Here is a 15,742-nt window from a genome sequence, read left to right as displayed (position 1 = left end):
AGGTCCCCTGGGAGGAGCCAGGTGGTTTCGCACCCTTGCGGCGTCCACCAGCCTCCGTGTGGGTGACCACTCTGTTCTTGGCCACACCAGTCACCTCAAGGGCACGCTCCTCGAAGGAGGTGAGGATTCTTATGTACCGCACACCACCGTGAGTCTGGGCCCACTCACGTCGATTATGGGAGAGCTTTTCCTGAGGAGACACAGAGGGTCATAGTTAGCCACACATGTGGGAGAGCGTATAGAGTGAAGGTTGGAGGGATGAAGGGGAATGGGGGTGGAGGAAGGGTTGGTGTCTACTCGCTCGTGCTGCCCGGTGTAGGACATTGACTGTTTTCAGCATTGGAGACCAAATTCACCGAGCTCACAGCTGCCACCACCTCGTTCCAGGCAACGCTGGCTGCCCTACGGCTCACCCTCCGAGATTCTCGGGGAACGGGACATCCCTCCTGGCCTCCAGCAGCTTTCCCGAGTCAGCATCCTCGAATCTTGGGGCCAGTTTCCTCAACGCCATTATTGTCAGCTGGCTGGCGTTGGCTGAGTAAGTGCGGCTTAGGTGCTGCTCAACCTTGTTAGCGGGGTGCTGGCATGCATGGTCCCAATGAATCAGATGGCAAGCCTTCAATCAGTAAGAATAAACAACAACGCTTCCTCCATAATAGTCCTCAATGCCGGGACTGTACACACACGATTGCGTGGCAAAATTTGGTTCCAACTCCATCTACAAATTTGCTGACGATACGACCATAGTGGGCCGGATCCCGAATAATGACAAGCCAGAATACAGGAGGGAGATAGAGAACCTAGTGCAGCGACAACAATCTCTCCCTCATTGCCAGCAAAACTAAAGGGCTGGTGATTGACTTCAGGAAGCAAAGTACTGTACACACCCCTGTCAGCATCAACGGGGCCGAGGTGGAGATGGTTAGCGGCTTCAAATTACTAGGGGTGCACATCTCCAAAAATCTGTCCTGGGTCTCCCACGTCAACACTACCACCAAGAAATCACATCAGCACCTATACGTCCTCAGGAAACTAAGGAAATTTGGCATGTCCACATTAACTTTTAAAAACCTTTACAGATGCACCATAGAAAGCATCCTTTCAGGCTGCATCACAGCCTGGTATGGCAACTGCTCGGCCCAAGATCCCAAGAAACTTCAGGGAGTCGTGAACACAGCCCAGTCCATCACACAAACCTGCCTCCAATCCATTGATTCCATCTACATCACCTGCTGCCTCGGGAAAGCAGGCAGCATAATCAAAAACCCCTCCCACCCGGCTTACTGACTCTTCCAACTTCTTCCATCGAGCAGGAGATACAGAAGTCTGAGAATATGCACAAACAGACTCAAAAACAGCTTCTTCCCCGCTGTCATCAGACTCCTCTTATGGACTGACATGATTAACACTACACCCCTGCATGTTTCACCCGATGCCGGTGTTTATGTAGCTACTTTGTGTACCTTGTGTTGCCCTATTATGTATTTTCTTTTATTTTCTTTTCATGCACTTAATGATCTGTTGAGCTGCTTTTAGAAAAATACTTTTCACTGAACCTCAGCACATGTGACAATAAACAAAATTCAAATCCAAATTTGCGACAAAAAGCCCATGAGGAACGTTAGCTTTACAGTATGCACTGACTGATATTAGGTAACACTTAAATGGAGTGGACTCATCGTGTTCTCAGCTTGCACTATGATAAATTAGTGCTAAATGTGATTTCATTCACAATCTGGTCTTAAACGAATGCTTACCACCATGTGTCCCAAAATGTTAAAATAATTAAGAAAAAAAAAATCACTGATTTGAAGTGGTCAGAAGCAATGAAACCATCACAACTTCAATCACATTTAAAAGTTAATTTTCTGTATATACGTGTTTCTAGCTCTGCAAACAGATTTTGAAAAGCAGTAGAGACACGCTGGTGCTCGGAGTGATTATAGTAAACAAAAAACTTGACGTACTGAAAATGTCCATAAATTCATTATCATTTAAAGTTCCTTTGGCAAAAATGGCATTATGTAATTTATTCCTTCAAAATAAAAGTGATAATTTTCAGAGTTTCTCGAGAATGGCTTTATGGTTTATATTCCCTAAATTTACTAAACGCGCGAGAATAATTCACATTCATTTGCTCCTGGTTTATTGCCCTGCTCTCGGGCTTTGCAAAGAAAAGTTAATCATTGTCAACCTCTGTTCCTTTTTGAAAAACAAGAGTTTCGTAACAGATTTCTGGAATGTGCAATTGATTAAAATGTAATTTTCTGTAAACACTAAAATAAAGGAATATCAATTTTTAACGAGACATCCCTTCCTAAAATGGGCTTTTTCATGCTTCATTATTTTTCTGGCATCATTTTACTTCAATTTTCTCAATTGTATCTCACATTGCTCGTGTTCCATCATTCAGTATGCATTAGCACACTTTGTAATGATTGTTGGACTAAAAAAGAACAGGAGAAATATCCATTAATCACCTTGTTCCATAACTGCACAAACTAAAGCTTTGCAAATCAAAACATAAAACACAATTGCAAAATCCAATCTCTGCTCTTCCAGGTGAAGGCACTTTTTCCCTATTGTAGTCAATACTCAGAGAAGCAAAAAACTAACAAATATTGGGCGTGATATACCGACCACTGACTTGGTGATGCAACGAGGCTGTTGAATCTCACGACATTCACAATGCTTGAGATGTTTCGCTAGTTTGATCCAAACCTCGCGAGATGACACAATCTGGATCTCACCCTTGCTGAGAGAGATCCAGGTCGGCATATTTAAATGAGCCATGAGGATCATTTAGATGCGACTGCGTCAGATTCTCCGTGTGCCTGGGAACAACAGCCTCCCCAACAATGCCTGGGCCAGGCACTGTTTAGTATTGGTCCACACAAACGTGGCCATTGGATACCCCAGAGTGGTTAGGGACAGGGAAGGGTAGCCCCCTGGTTCACCCTCTGGCATCTGGGCACTGCCAAGGTGCCTGGGTGGTACTGCCAAGGGTCTGGGCCTGAGTGAGGCCATGCCCATGAAAGAGGGATGAGGGGGGAGTATAAAGGGTGGGGGGGGGGGGAAGAGGCCCCATAAAGAATGGAGTTGTTAAGTGAGCGGATCCCAAAAGGGGGGGCCCCGAAAAGGGGTTGGGGAGGCCTGAAAATGGAGTGGACCCTCAGAACTACGTAACGGGGTGTCCTTACTTAGTGGAGTGTGGGGTAATGCCCTACTGTGCAGGGGGGGTGGCATTTCCAGCGGGTAGAGGGGGTTGGGGCAGCCTCAAGCTCACAAGGAGATTGTGGCACCCTTTTAAAATAGCTGCACGATCTCGGAGGAGCCGGTTTCACCGGCGAGTTCAGCTCCCCAGTGATGAGTGTGGGCTTGACCGGGAGAAACTCCCCAACATCCAAAAGAATGACTACGTGTGGTTGAATACCGGTGTGGATTTCACCCAAAAAGCCAGCAAGAAACACTTTGTCACATCGCCCAAAATGACACTTAGGGCTGGGTTGTTCCGCCTCCCACAAGATCGTCATGGGTGAGACGTGGACCATGTAAAGGCCCACTGACCCCGGGCAGGCATGGCCCGAGAAACCCACCCTTTGAAAATTTTTGGTTGAATCGCGCCTGTCACATTTAGCAATTTTGGTCATGACAGAAAATTAAGAGGGGATAAAGAGGAAAAAGAATCTCTACTTTCCCAGACATCTGATATGCCTCACCTTCATTAAGTGAATAGAGCAATTGACTGATAAAATGCAGGAGACTAGAAAGGCCAATATTCTGGGACAGGCTTCTGCTTGGGCAGATACATTAAAATAGGTCTTGATTAAAGAGTAGTACAAGGCTGCAGTATCTCAGCCTTCCAGCAGTACAAGGTACATGAAGGCTGAAAGCAAAGCTTGCCACAGCTATTATTAGATATTATTCGGCAAGTACAGAACTTCCTCCTTGAAACTGTTTATTTTTCTCTTCAGAAAGAATGCTTTTGCTGACCCGACAAATGCAAACTGAAACAAGTGTGCTGGACAACTGTATCATTAAATTGTCTGATAAAATATATTAACCAGTCAGTCACAAATCTAGAAAATTTAAGATTAACCCCGCAGCAAATTCGAAGTGAGTGAGTGTGCTGGAAAATAGTCTGATGGCTTTCAAAATCAAAGATGTGTTTCTGATGAAATCTAACTTGAATGCTTGATTGAGCTGCCTGTTCACTGCACCATAGACCAGACAACTTTGAAAATCAACTTTGCACATCTGCACATTAGGATTTCGCAAGATAATGGCCGCGATTTAACAGGACAAAAGCAGAGTCCCGCCTGAGGTGTTTCTCTGTGCTGGCAGTGCCAAGAAAGACACTGCCATTTAATGGCACATTACGGTTTCATTTGGCCTCAGCAAGGAACTCCCCCCCCCCCCCTCCCAATGACCAGGTGCCAGTGCCCAAGATGCCAAATTGGCAGTGCCTACGTGCTGGGTGCTAGCGGGAGTGCCAGAGTACCACCCTGTCCAGAGCCTAATCACACGGGGGTCTGCAAAGGACAGGGCGACACCCCCAGGTATTGTTACACCTGTGGACCAGTATTAAATGGTACCCTGGCGTGGTCTCCCAGGCACGGCTGTTACGTTTTTGGGTCCCGGGAGAATACAGCGCAGACATATTTAAATGAGCCATCTGGATCTCGCCCAGCGATGGACAGATCCAGATCGTGGCGACTCTTGCTTGGTTGAAACACACGAGACTTTAGTTGAAACACACGGGACGGTTAGAACACTGCGACTCTCGCAAATGGCCTTTCACAAGATTAAATGGGTTTGGCATGACAAGGCTATTATATCACACCCAAAGTAAGTGTTTGGGCGGTCATAAATACTGAATGTAGAGGGTATCAAACATACATGATTTCCTGAGAGACCACAAACAAAACTTCAAAGATGATAAAACATCTGTTATTCTCCACTAAACGAGGAATCACATCGTATTTTTTGTAATGTTTGAATTAAATTGACATCCATTGCAGTTTCATCACTGATGGGAGAGGTATAATTATTATGTTTGCTTAATTAGTTTCCATTATAAATATGGAGAAAAGACTTTACAGTGTAAACACAGACAGAAGGGTTTAAAATAGGGATTGGATTACTATACCTGAAGCGTCCAAAGGAAGAGTGGGACTGAAAATCTTGCTGCACATGTCCAATTTTCCAATGTCCACTCGAGCCAATAGCATGTGGAAAATTTAGCCGTAAACATTTAACACTGCATCCGTCAGCCACTTTTACGTATTAGCCAAGGAAATCTGCCTTTTGAACCTGTGGGGTGCGATCCTCCGGCCACGCTTCGCCGGGAAAGCATCTCGTCATGGCACAGTGTGGCCAGTGAAAACCGGGAGACTCTGCTCCTCAGATCTACCTGGCTCGCAACGCCGCGCGAGATTCAACGCAATCCCTTCCACAATGGGCAGGATCACTTTTGAGCTAATCTGCATATCAGATCAAGGCATTAAGCCTCACTCTAATATGCAGGGATTCAATCCCTTCACCTAGGGGACCTGGGTTGAGCGCCGTTTGATATAGGTCCCCACAAACGGGGACCAGAAGGAACTGCACTTATAGGGGTCTCGAAGGAGATCGGAGGCCCCCAGCTGCATGCCCTTTAGGCAGGATGGTGCCCTGCCACCACTGGTGCCACCTGGATGCCAGCCTGGGGAGGAGGAGGTGGGGAGGAGGAGGAGGTGGGGAGGAGGAGGAGGTGGGGAGGAGGAGGAGGTGGGGGTGGGGGTGGTGGTGGTGGGGGGAGGGTTGGGGGTGAGGGGAGGGTTGGGGAGGAGGGAAAGAGGTTGGAGATCAGGAAGCCATTTAAAAATGGTGTCCCAATCTCTTGCTATAACGCACAATTCCGGCAAGCGGAGATCCCCATTATAAAAAACAGGGCTCTGTGCAGCCTCACCCGAGCCGCATGTTCTCCATTTAGGCCCCCTATTTAAAGCAAGTCACATTGAATCATAGCATTTACAATGCAGAAGGCGGCCATTCAGCCCATCGTGTCTGCACCAGCCCTTGGAAAGAGCATCCTACTTAAGCCCACACCTCCACCCTATCCTTGTAACCCAGTCACCCCAGCTAACCCTTTGGACAATAAAAGGGACAATTTAGCATAGCCAATCCACCTAACCGGCACATCTTTAGACTGTGGGAGGAAATCGGAGTACCCGGAGGAAACCCACGCAGACACGGGGAGAAAGGGCAAACTCCAGACAGACAGTCACCCGAGGCCAGAGCTGGGACCCTGGAGCTGTGAGGCACTGTGCCGCCCTAAACAGCCAAGTGTTTCTCAGCACTGTGGCTAAATGCGCTCGCTCGGGGATTTTGTTCCCCTTTGGGAAGATTGTACCCGTGGCCTTGTTAGGAGACAGAAATAGGATAGTGATGCCCAAGGCACTTGCATATTATGAATCCCATCCTGAGACACAGAAGCATCATGCGGATCAGTTTCTCATATTTTCTGCTACTGAAACTCCTTCAGCATGACTATAAAGTGATGTGGGAACAGATTACTGGGTAGCTGCAAGATTGCTGAAGGCCTTCATTAGCTGACCCCAGCTTCGTAATGTCAAGAGGACAGACTGGATTAGCTCAGAGGTTCAGGTCTCCAAACCCTGCCACAGCATTCATTAAGAAAATAATGTAAAAAGGACCTTTCACATCTTCAAGCTGAAAATAATATGATTTTAACAAGAGGCAGTCACATAATTCACCAAGCCACCAAAATCACAGTATTACCTAAAGGTGGTGGATGGATACGTCACCTGTTCTGCGGTCCACATTGGCTGCTGGTTCACAACTCCACAATTTTAAAATTGTCTTGTTAAAAACCTTGTCGTAGGCCAATTGTCTAGCTCCTTATCTGCAACCTCTTCCAGCCCTGCAACTCTCTACATACCTCAGAATTTGGCCTTGGACATGTACTTCATTCACCAGTGATGCCTTTGTGTCATCAAGACCTTAAGGAAATTCTCTCCTATGTCTCTCTACTCCCTTATAATATTTCTCAAAAACATTCACTATGACCAAGCTGCTGGTCACCTGTACTAATGTTTCCTTCTTTCGCTCAGCATCAGTTTGACTGATTACACCTCTGTCAAGCACCTCGGGTTGTTTGCCTGCATTAAAGATACAAAGCAATAAGAATTGTTGTTCTATACCACTGAATTGATGAGGCTCTTAGAAAAGCTGGATGCAAACAATCTCGATGTCCCAAAAGAACAGCTTATGCCGTGCTTTTTTAAAAATAATGGACTGTAGCTGCTGCTGTAATGTGTGAAAGATGCTGAATGCTACAAACACTACCGAAATAAATGAAAAAAGAATTTGTTCTGGTGGTGCTGGCTGTACAATAAATGCTGGCCAGGCCACCAGGAGAACTCCTTCCTACATGATCTGCTTTGGCCAGCTGTGAAGGCAATCTCATCCTGTAGAAAAAGCAGCCACTTTAATTAAATTGACACAGTTACTCCAGATGCACCTATGTGCAATACAGCTAATTAAAGGTTAACTAGTCAATGTTTCTTCGGTATCCTTGTAGTAATTATTTAATTTGAATACAAAACAAAGAAAATTCTAAGTAAGTTTGCTGAACTTCTTCCTAAAGTTTTTTCACTCCATCGCATACTTCAGTTGTATTTATTTTCTCACATGCTACTAGCTTAGTAATAAATAGGCTTGTTATATTTTACCTACAAGGGCTGAAATTACAAGGTCCTGGTGCTAGCTTCCAGCCCTGCTGGCAACACATGGAGTCAAGGAATGAAGTCTGTAATGCTGTAGCTCTATTTCTGATAGAGTCTGGGACTAGAGAGGCTCTAAGTTGTGGTGAACCCTGCTGTTTTAACACTACTTTTAAGCATTTCAAAGCATACTGAATGGTAATTACTGACGGCACAAAAAGGGAAACACGATAAACAGTTAAACAGCAATTTGAGAACCATTCATTGATGTTACCTCCCAACTGGTGTCAGGTTTGCATAGAAGGCAGGCAGATTGGGAAGGAAAATTCTTACAATACCAGGCTAAGACAGGTGTGCCTGTAAGTCTTTACTAATTGAGCTGGCAGACGACACAAATAGTTTTAGGCCTAAAATAATAGTTAAAACATGTTGTCCAATGATACCAACTCACCATAAAGCAAAAAAACAGGCAGGTGGTAGGTGGGAGCACTTTGCTTTTTCTATCCACTGCAATTGATGAGATCCTTAGAAAAGAGATCTAAACAAAACAAAACACAAACAAGAGCCATGAAAATATTTTTGTCCCTTATTTGCATAATAATTGCAATTATATGAGCTTTTTACACTGTAAAACATTCCAAAGACCATCACAAGAACATAACCAAAGCTTCCAGCTGAGCCACATGAGACAGACAGTAGCTGAATGTCAGAAGTGAGGGGAGAGTGACTGCCCTTGACATCAAGGCAGCTTTTGACCGAGTGTGGCATCAAGGAGCCCTAGCTAAACTGGAGTCAATGGGTATCAGGGGGAAAACTATTTGCTGGTTGGAGCCATACTTGTCACAAAGGAAGATTGTTGTTGGGTTGGAAATCAATCATCTTTGCTGCAGAACATCACTGCAGGAGTTCCTCAGGGTAGTGCCCTAGGTCCAACCATCTTCAGCTGCTTCATCAAGGACCTCATTTCCATCAGAAGGTCAGAAGTGGGGATGTTTGCGGATGACTACACATGTTCAGCACCATTCGCGGACTTCATTATCTGAGACTACATGTCCAAATACAACCATACATGTACAATATCCAGGCTTGGGCTGACAATTAACAGGTTACATTTGCACCACACTGGTGCCATGGAATGACCATCCCCTACAATTGAGGAACAAACCTTTGCCCCTTGACTTTCACAGGCATTGCCATCACTGAATCCCCACAATCAACATCCTGGGGGTTACCATTGATCAGAAACTGAACTGGACAAGCCAGATTAATACTGTGGTTAACCAGGGCAGGTCAAAGGGTAGGAATTCTACGGCGAGTAACTCACCTCCTGACACCCCAAAGCCTGTCCACCATCTACAAGGCACAAGTCGGGTGTGTAATGGAATACTCTCCACTTGCCTGGCTGAGCGCAGCTCCAACAACACTCAAGAAGCCTCATCACCATCCAGGACAAAGCAGCTCGCTTGATTGCTTCCCTTTCCACAAACATTCAACCCCTCCACCACTGAGGGACAGTGGCAGCCGTGTGTACCATCTACAAGATGCACTGCAGTAACTCACCAAGTTTCCTTAGCCACCTTCCAAACCCACAACCACTACCATCTAAAAGGGCAAGAGCTGCGGGTACTTGGGAACCCCACCACCTGAAGGTTCCCCTCCAAGTCACTCACCATATTGACTTGAAAATATATCGCTGCTCCTTCACTGTCGCTGGGTCAAAACCCTGGAACCCGCTCCCTAATAGCACAGTGGGTGTACTTACACCTCAAGGACTGCAGAAGTTCAAGAAGGCAACTTAACCACTACTTTCTGAAGGGCAACTAGGGATGGGCAATAAGTTCTGGCCATATCAGCGACGTCCACTTCTCATAAATGAATTTAAAAAAGGACAGGTGAAGGTAGCACTCAGGGTTAGAGAGGTAAATTCCAGAGTTTAGGAGCTACACAGCTGCTGATAGTAAGGTAGTTAAAATTGAAGATATACAACAGATCACAACTGGAGGGATCTCAAGATGGTTGAAGGAGGTTCGGGGGGAGGGGGGGGGTCATGCCGGAGTGGGGGATACGATTTGGAGGTCATGAGCTCAGAGGCAGCAATGGTGGACATGGAGCTCAGACTGGGCTTTGACAGCTGCGATACCCCTTCAAAAGTTGGTGTTATTTTTCTGCCCATGGGCGTGTCTTACATAGAATTTACATTGCAGAAGGAGGCCATTCAGCCCATCGAGTGTGCATCAACTCTTGGAAAGAGCACCCTACCCAAGCCCACACCCCCACCCTATCCCCATCCCCATAACCCAGCAACCCCACCCAACACTAAGGGCAATTTTGGACACTAAGGGCAATTTTGGACACTAAGGGCAATTTAGCATGGCCAATCCACCTAACCTGCACATCTTTGGAGTGTGGGAGGAAACCGGAGCACCTGGAGGAAACCCACGCACACACGGGGAGAACGTGCAGACTCCGCACAGACAGTGACCCAAGCCGGGACCCTGGAGCTGTGAAGCAATTGTGCTAACCACAATGCTACCGTGCAGCCCATTGTCTGTTCTTGGAGCCCGATTACTAATACAATTGCCACCTGTAAAAGGCAGGTCTTTGCTTCTTTCAGTGGTTTTAAAAACCCTCTCACAAAAATGTTAAAATGGGGTCACATTCGAAAAGGGTTTGGGAAGCACGGTCAAAGACAGCAGCATCAGTTTTACATTAATTACAGGAAACATCTGCTCATCTAATACTGGAGTCAGACAAGCAATCAATGCCAAAATGACATTGAAGCTCTGAAGCTCCAAATTGGAAATCCCGCCCCTGAACCTGGCATGCACTATTTCTGGGGGCAGGGGTAGAGAGGAATAAGGGTAGGAAGCATTTCACACATTCGCAGCTCAGGTAGACAGCAGCACATTTTGCAGCTACCTTCAAACAGAAGGAAGTTTAGTCAAACTTTCAGAAATACAACTCACTGGCTTTGACTTTTGAGAAAAAGTTCTGAAACTAGCAGAGTTCTTTGTAGAGTTCACTTTGAAGAGGTCAGATATCCCCTTTGGGCGCATAAGAGCACAGATGAATGTGTGTTGCAAGTGGATTAGTTCTCTGGAATCACCAAGCCCTCATATTATTTAGGGGCGGCATGGTGGCACAGTGGTTAGCACTGTTGCCTCACAGCGCCAGGGATTTGGGTTTTATTCTGACCGTGGGTAATCAAAGTTCTTATTGTTATGTTATTAATTTCTTAACACAAGCCAGCGTCAATATCAGGCACTCCTAAGGTAGGTATAATAGTTAAATGTAGAGTTAAACTGAGAAACAGTGGAGGAGGTTGAGAGCTTCATTACTACACCAATTTGACAATTTTCTATTCCGACACCAATGACTTTGATGTCTGAGTAAGGTTGTAATAGTGTTGATTTACAAGCACTTTTGTGCTGTGGGCCTCAGCCCAATGAGAGCCAGTTTACGACTCTGAAAATCTATGTCATACAAGCCCTTACCAGCAGATGGATTATACTTTCGTGCCATCAATCTGGGTTTCTATTTGAACACAGATCCCAAGTTATTGTCCAAATAACTACGTCAACAAGTCCCATTTTGTGATGTGGGGCGGGATTTACCGGCTGTTCATGCCGGCGGGATACTCTGGTCCTATGCCGGCACAGGGGTTTCTTAGCGACAAGGGGTGCCGTCACCGGGAAATCCTGTTGACAACAGCATGGTCGGTAAATCCCGCTGGTAGGACGCCTCTGCCACTGAAACAAACGCAGCGGGTTGGTCGGTAAATCCCACCCAAGTGTCTGTAAATAAATGAGATGGCATGTCAAGTCCCGTCACAAGTCGTATCGAATACAAAAATCATCAAATATGTCATGAGGCATACAGATAATTGACATACGTCTCTTCTCTCATTAAAGACAAATAAACACTTCCATAGAGATGATTTCCTCGAAAGCACAAGAGCAAGGCTGCACACTACCTTTAATCACAATTATTAAAAAGGAAAACTATCACAAACGAAAATTCTCAAAAATAGACACATTGTCCAAAATGCATTTCTTTTAAAAAGTAAATACATGATGTGGCATGCGAAATTGACATAATTCTAGTTTGATAAACAGCCCTTAAGTGATTATAAAAGTATTAACTGTTTTTGATATGGGGCTATGAATACAAATATTTATTTTTATAATGGATTACATACTTGAGTGTGACCAAATGTATTCACCAGACTTAGGTCAATGCGGGAGGTAATTTTTAAAAATAAAGTGAAGTCTGAAATAGATAATTAGAACTCATCCTGGCCTTGAGGTATGCCCAGGGTAAATACTGGGTGAACTGGCATGGATGGTGTAATGGCAAAGGGTGGTGAGAGGTGGCAAGGGCTGGGACTAAGTTGGCATACAGGCTATAAAAAGGCCCATGGGTATGAGTAGGGGTGGGTAAAGGGAAAGAGGAGGCAAAGATGGGGCAGGACACTGGAGAGTTCATTTTTTGGTTTCACCGATTTAAAAAAAACACTGCCACAAAGTCCCTGAGCAGTGAGGCAGGAATTGTAACCAGCAGTCTTCAGACTCAGCAATTCGTTTGACTGCCTCCAAAGTCTTTCCAGAGGTGGCAGGCAGGTCAGACTGTAGTTAGTGTTTTGTTATGCTCTTGAAGTAGCATAAGCTGCTTCCTTGATGTGCACTCTGACAAAGGAAGGTTCAGACTTGGAGATAGCTTTAACACATTTATTAAACCGTTAACGATTCTCCTACTTGGATTCGACTCTCCTGTTAATCCTGCTATAGCTACTCAGACTGACGAACCAGTTTGCTACAATCCACGTGGTGGGTGTGATGGGTTCAATCAACCCTGTGTGCTCACTAAGTGTCTCCACTGGAAAGAGGAAGATCATGTGTGTTGTGTCCTTATATATGGGCTGGTGTAATGTCACCTCTGTGTGTATCGTGAATGCCCATTGGTCGTGTCCTGTCTTACTAACCTATTGGTTGAATGTCTGTATGTCATATCTCTTGAACTCCCTCTAGTGTCTACCTAGTCTACGTGTATTTACATGAACTCCTTGTGTATTTACAGTGATGCATATCACCACAGTTAACACTTTCTGTCCCACAGTCCCCCGACCCAGAACAAAAATCAGACCTTGCACTCCCAATTCAGGAACGAAAATTCAACATCATGTTACTGCATGTCATAGAGTTGTAAAGAACATAGAACAGAAGACAGGAAGACCCAAGGGAATGTGCATTGGACAAGACCAAATGCTTCTGTCAGTGTTGCCATAGTCCACCAGACCTTTCAAGGGGATTGAAGAAAAAAGTCTGGGGATTCTGTGCCATTAGGACTGTCATGATCAGAGTGAGAGGGGGATTCATAGATTTGTGCTTTGTTGGTCATAACCATGTAAAAGGATTTCAGAGAGAATATAGTTGCTTGTGAATGTGGCTGCAGGACTGAAATGATTGGATGGGAAGTGCAATCTCCTACAAAATTAAGACATTGGTAGAAAGATTGTCATTACATATGGTCCCACATTTGTCATTTTTGCAGTAGGAAAAGTGAGTGCTTGTAACTTCATGAGGCCTATCTTTGTTAGATTGACTATTCAAAATGAAATTTACTTATTTACTTGAAATATCTTATACTTGAAATTTCCTTTACTTGAAATGTCCTTTACTTAAAATGTCCTTTACTTGAAATGTCCTTTACTTGAAATGTCCTTTACTTGAAATGTCCTTTACTTGTTAATTAACATTTGAATGATGTTGGTTTGTTACAGTAAAAGCTTCTAAAATGTGAAATATTGTCCAATGATTTTATTTTCACTGAGTTGGAGAAAATTACTCTTTTAAATGTTATCGGTGGAGAATGTAACAATATCCATGCACAACCTGTTCAGTCAGCAAGATCAATTGTTTCTTTTTTTTTAAAGGCCCATGGATTAACTCAGCTTCTTTAGCATTCAGCTTTCCTTTGAAGTAAATCTAACTTAAAGAATTATTTTTTTCCCAACAAAAAGCTGACATTGCACAAATCCTAATACTTATTTCTCCTTTTAAAACTTAAGTTATTATACAAATCGACTAATCTATCCTTGTGGGTTCCGGATAATCTGTAACAGCCCCTCTTAGAAACTTTCTTGATCACACTGCAATACCGTCTTGCCTGGACTGGTGTAACCACGGTTGAACTAGGATCCTCTCAGACAATTAGTTAGGCAAAATGTTAAGCTATCCATCTATTCTCATGCACTTCCCACATTTTTTTCCTTTTTTTTGTCTTTGGAACATTTATCCAGTTTTCTTTTGAAATGGATTGTTCTACAATGACCGCTTCCTGGTCAGAAAAGAGCAGATAAGAGGCTTGGAATTTTGCAGTCAGTAACTTATCTCTGAATCCTCAAACTCAAGTCTACCAAATTCACAAGACACAAGTCAAGAATTTAATGGAATACTCTCCAATTACCTGAATGAATGCAGCTCCAACAATACTCTAACAATACTCAAGAATCACAACACCATTCAGGATAAAGCAGCCCACTTTAATCAGCACCCACCCGCTGACCTTAAACATTCACACCTCCCAATACAGTTGCAGCAAGGTCCTGATCTAATAAAGAGTCACAGTTTCTTTAGCCACTTAACTAAAGCATCTCATCTTTGGGACCATTTTGGTACACCTCTTCTGAACATTCATCATTGCCTGGATATTGTTGCGAACAGTTGATGGTGCAAACTGGATAGAGGTTTTAATTGCAGTCTAATGAACAAAGGAACAGGGGCAGGTCATTTAATCCTTCAACCTGTTACACCACTCAGGTCACAGCTGATCTGCGATCATACGCTACAAGCGCTTTCTCTCTCTAACACCACACTGCCCCACCCCCCCCCCCCCCCCCCTCCTCCAGCCATTGCCCTTTAATACGCTGATTAACAGAAATCCAGCGATCTTGGATTTATTCACAACTGATCACACGTCATTTGCCAATTGTGGAAGAGATTATTTCCAATTTCATTCCTGAAGATCAATTTAGACTATGTGCCCTAGTCGCAGACTCTGCAACTGGGAGAAATAGTTTATCTCTATCTATGCCATCAGTTCCTTGGAGGATCTTGAAAATAACCATCAGCAGAGAGGATGGGCTGGCACTCTTTCCCAGGTGGAGGGGTCGGTCACCAGGGGCATAGGTTTAAGGTCTGTGGGGCAAAATTCAGAGGAAATGTGCAAGGCAGAGTTTTTTTTTAAACACAGAGGGTAGTTAGTGCCTGGAATGCATTGCCAGGAGAGATTGTGGAAGCAGATACATTAACGGCGTTCAGAAGACATCTCGACAAATACATTGATAAGGTGGGCATAGAGAGATACGGCACTAGGAAGTGCTGAGGGTTTTGGCCAAGGGTGGCATCATGACCGGTACAGGCTTGGAGGGCCGAAGGGCTTGTTCCTGTGCTGTATTGTTCTTTGTATCACTCCTCAATCTTCTAAATGACAGGAGATACAACCTCAGTTTGTATAATCTCTCCTCATAATTCAACTCTTATAGTCCGAATATCATTCTGATGAATCTACACCTCACTCTCTCCGAGACTGGTTATATACCGTTCCCAAGGTATTCTGTTGTGAACTATCCACATTACTCCAGATGGTGTTCTTACCAAGATTTTGTAAAGCTGAAGCAGGATTTCTAACCCTTGATTATAAAGTTCCGCATTCCATTAGCCTTTTTAATTATTTTACATTCCTGTTCATTACAATTTAATGTTCTATGTACCAGAATCCCAACATTTTTTCTGGACCTCCATGGTTTCTAGCTTTTCTCCATTTAGAAATTACTGGGTTCTGTCCTTTTTTGGTCCAAAGTGAAAGATCTCACATTTGCCTATAGTGAAAACCATTTACAGAAGTTTTGTCCATTTTGTCTGCTCATATCCCTGTTTAGTATTACTTCCAAGTTTTTGTATTTTATTTATAAAATCAGGCATCCCATTGCATCTTTCTGTAATTTTACCAAGTTG

The 15,742-nt window shown here is 44.3% G+C and overlaps 1 protein-coding gene across 8 annotated transcripts in view; it reads right to left on the bottom strand.

Annotated features, from left to right (window-relative positions):
• Positions 1–15,742, bottom strand: part of fam110b (family with sequence similarity 110 member B) — a 189,985-nt gene that overhangs the window by 101,774 nt on the left and 72,469 nt on the right. For 6 of the 8 annotated variants that reach the window (XM_038809407.1, XM_038809408.1, XM_038809403.1 and 3 more), the window contains exon 2: positions 8,179–8,265. The exons of 1 other annotated variant lie outside the window; for it this stretch is intronic. The gene's annotated coding sequence lies outside the window, so the exon portion shown is untranslated. Of the gene's footprint in view, positions 1–8,178; positions 8,266–11,221; positions 11,241–15,742 lie in introns of those variants that run through there. One more of the 8 variants, XM_038809406.1, reaches the window with a different exon arrangement.

Source organism: Scyliorhinus canicula, chromosome 10, assembly GCF_902713615.1.
Source record: "Scyliorhinus canicula chromosome 10, sScyCan1.1, whole genome shotgun sequence".
Lineage (NCBI taxonomy): Eukaryota > Metazoa > Chordata > Chondrichthyes > Carcharhiniformes > Scyliorhinidae > Scyliorhinus > Scyliorhinus canicula.
Note: the sequence above shows the minus strand (reverse complement) of the source record. Positions and strands in the feature narration are given on the sequence as shown.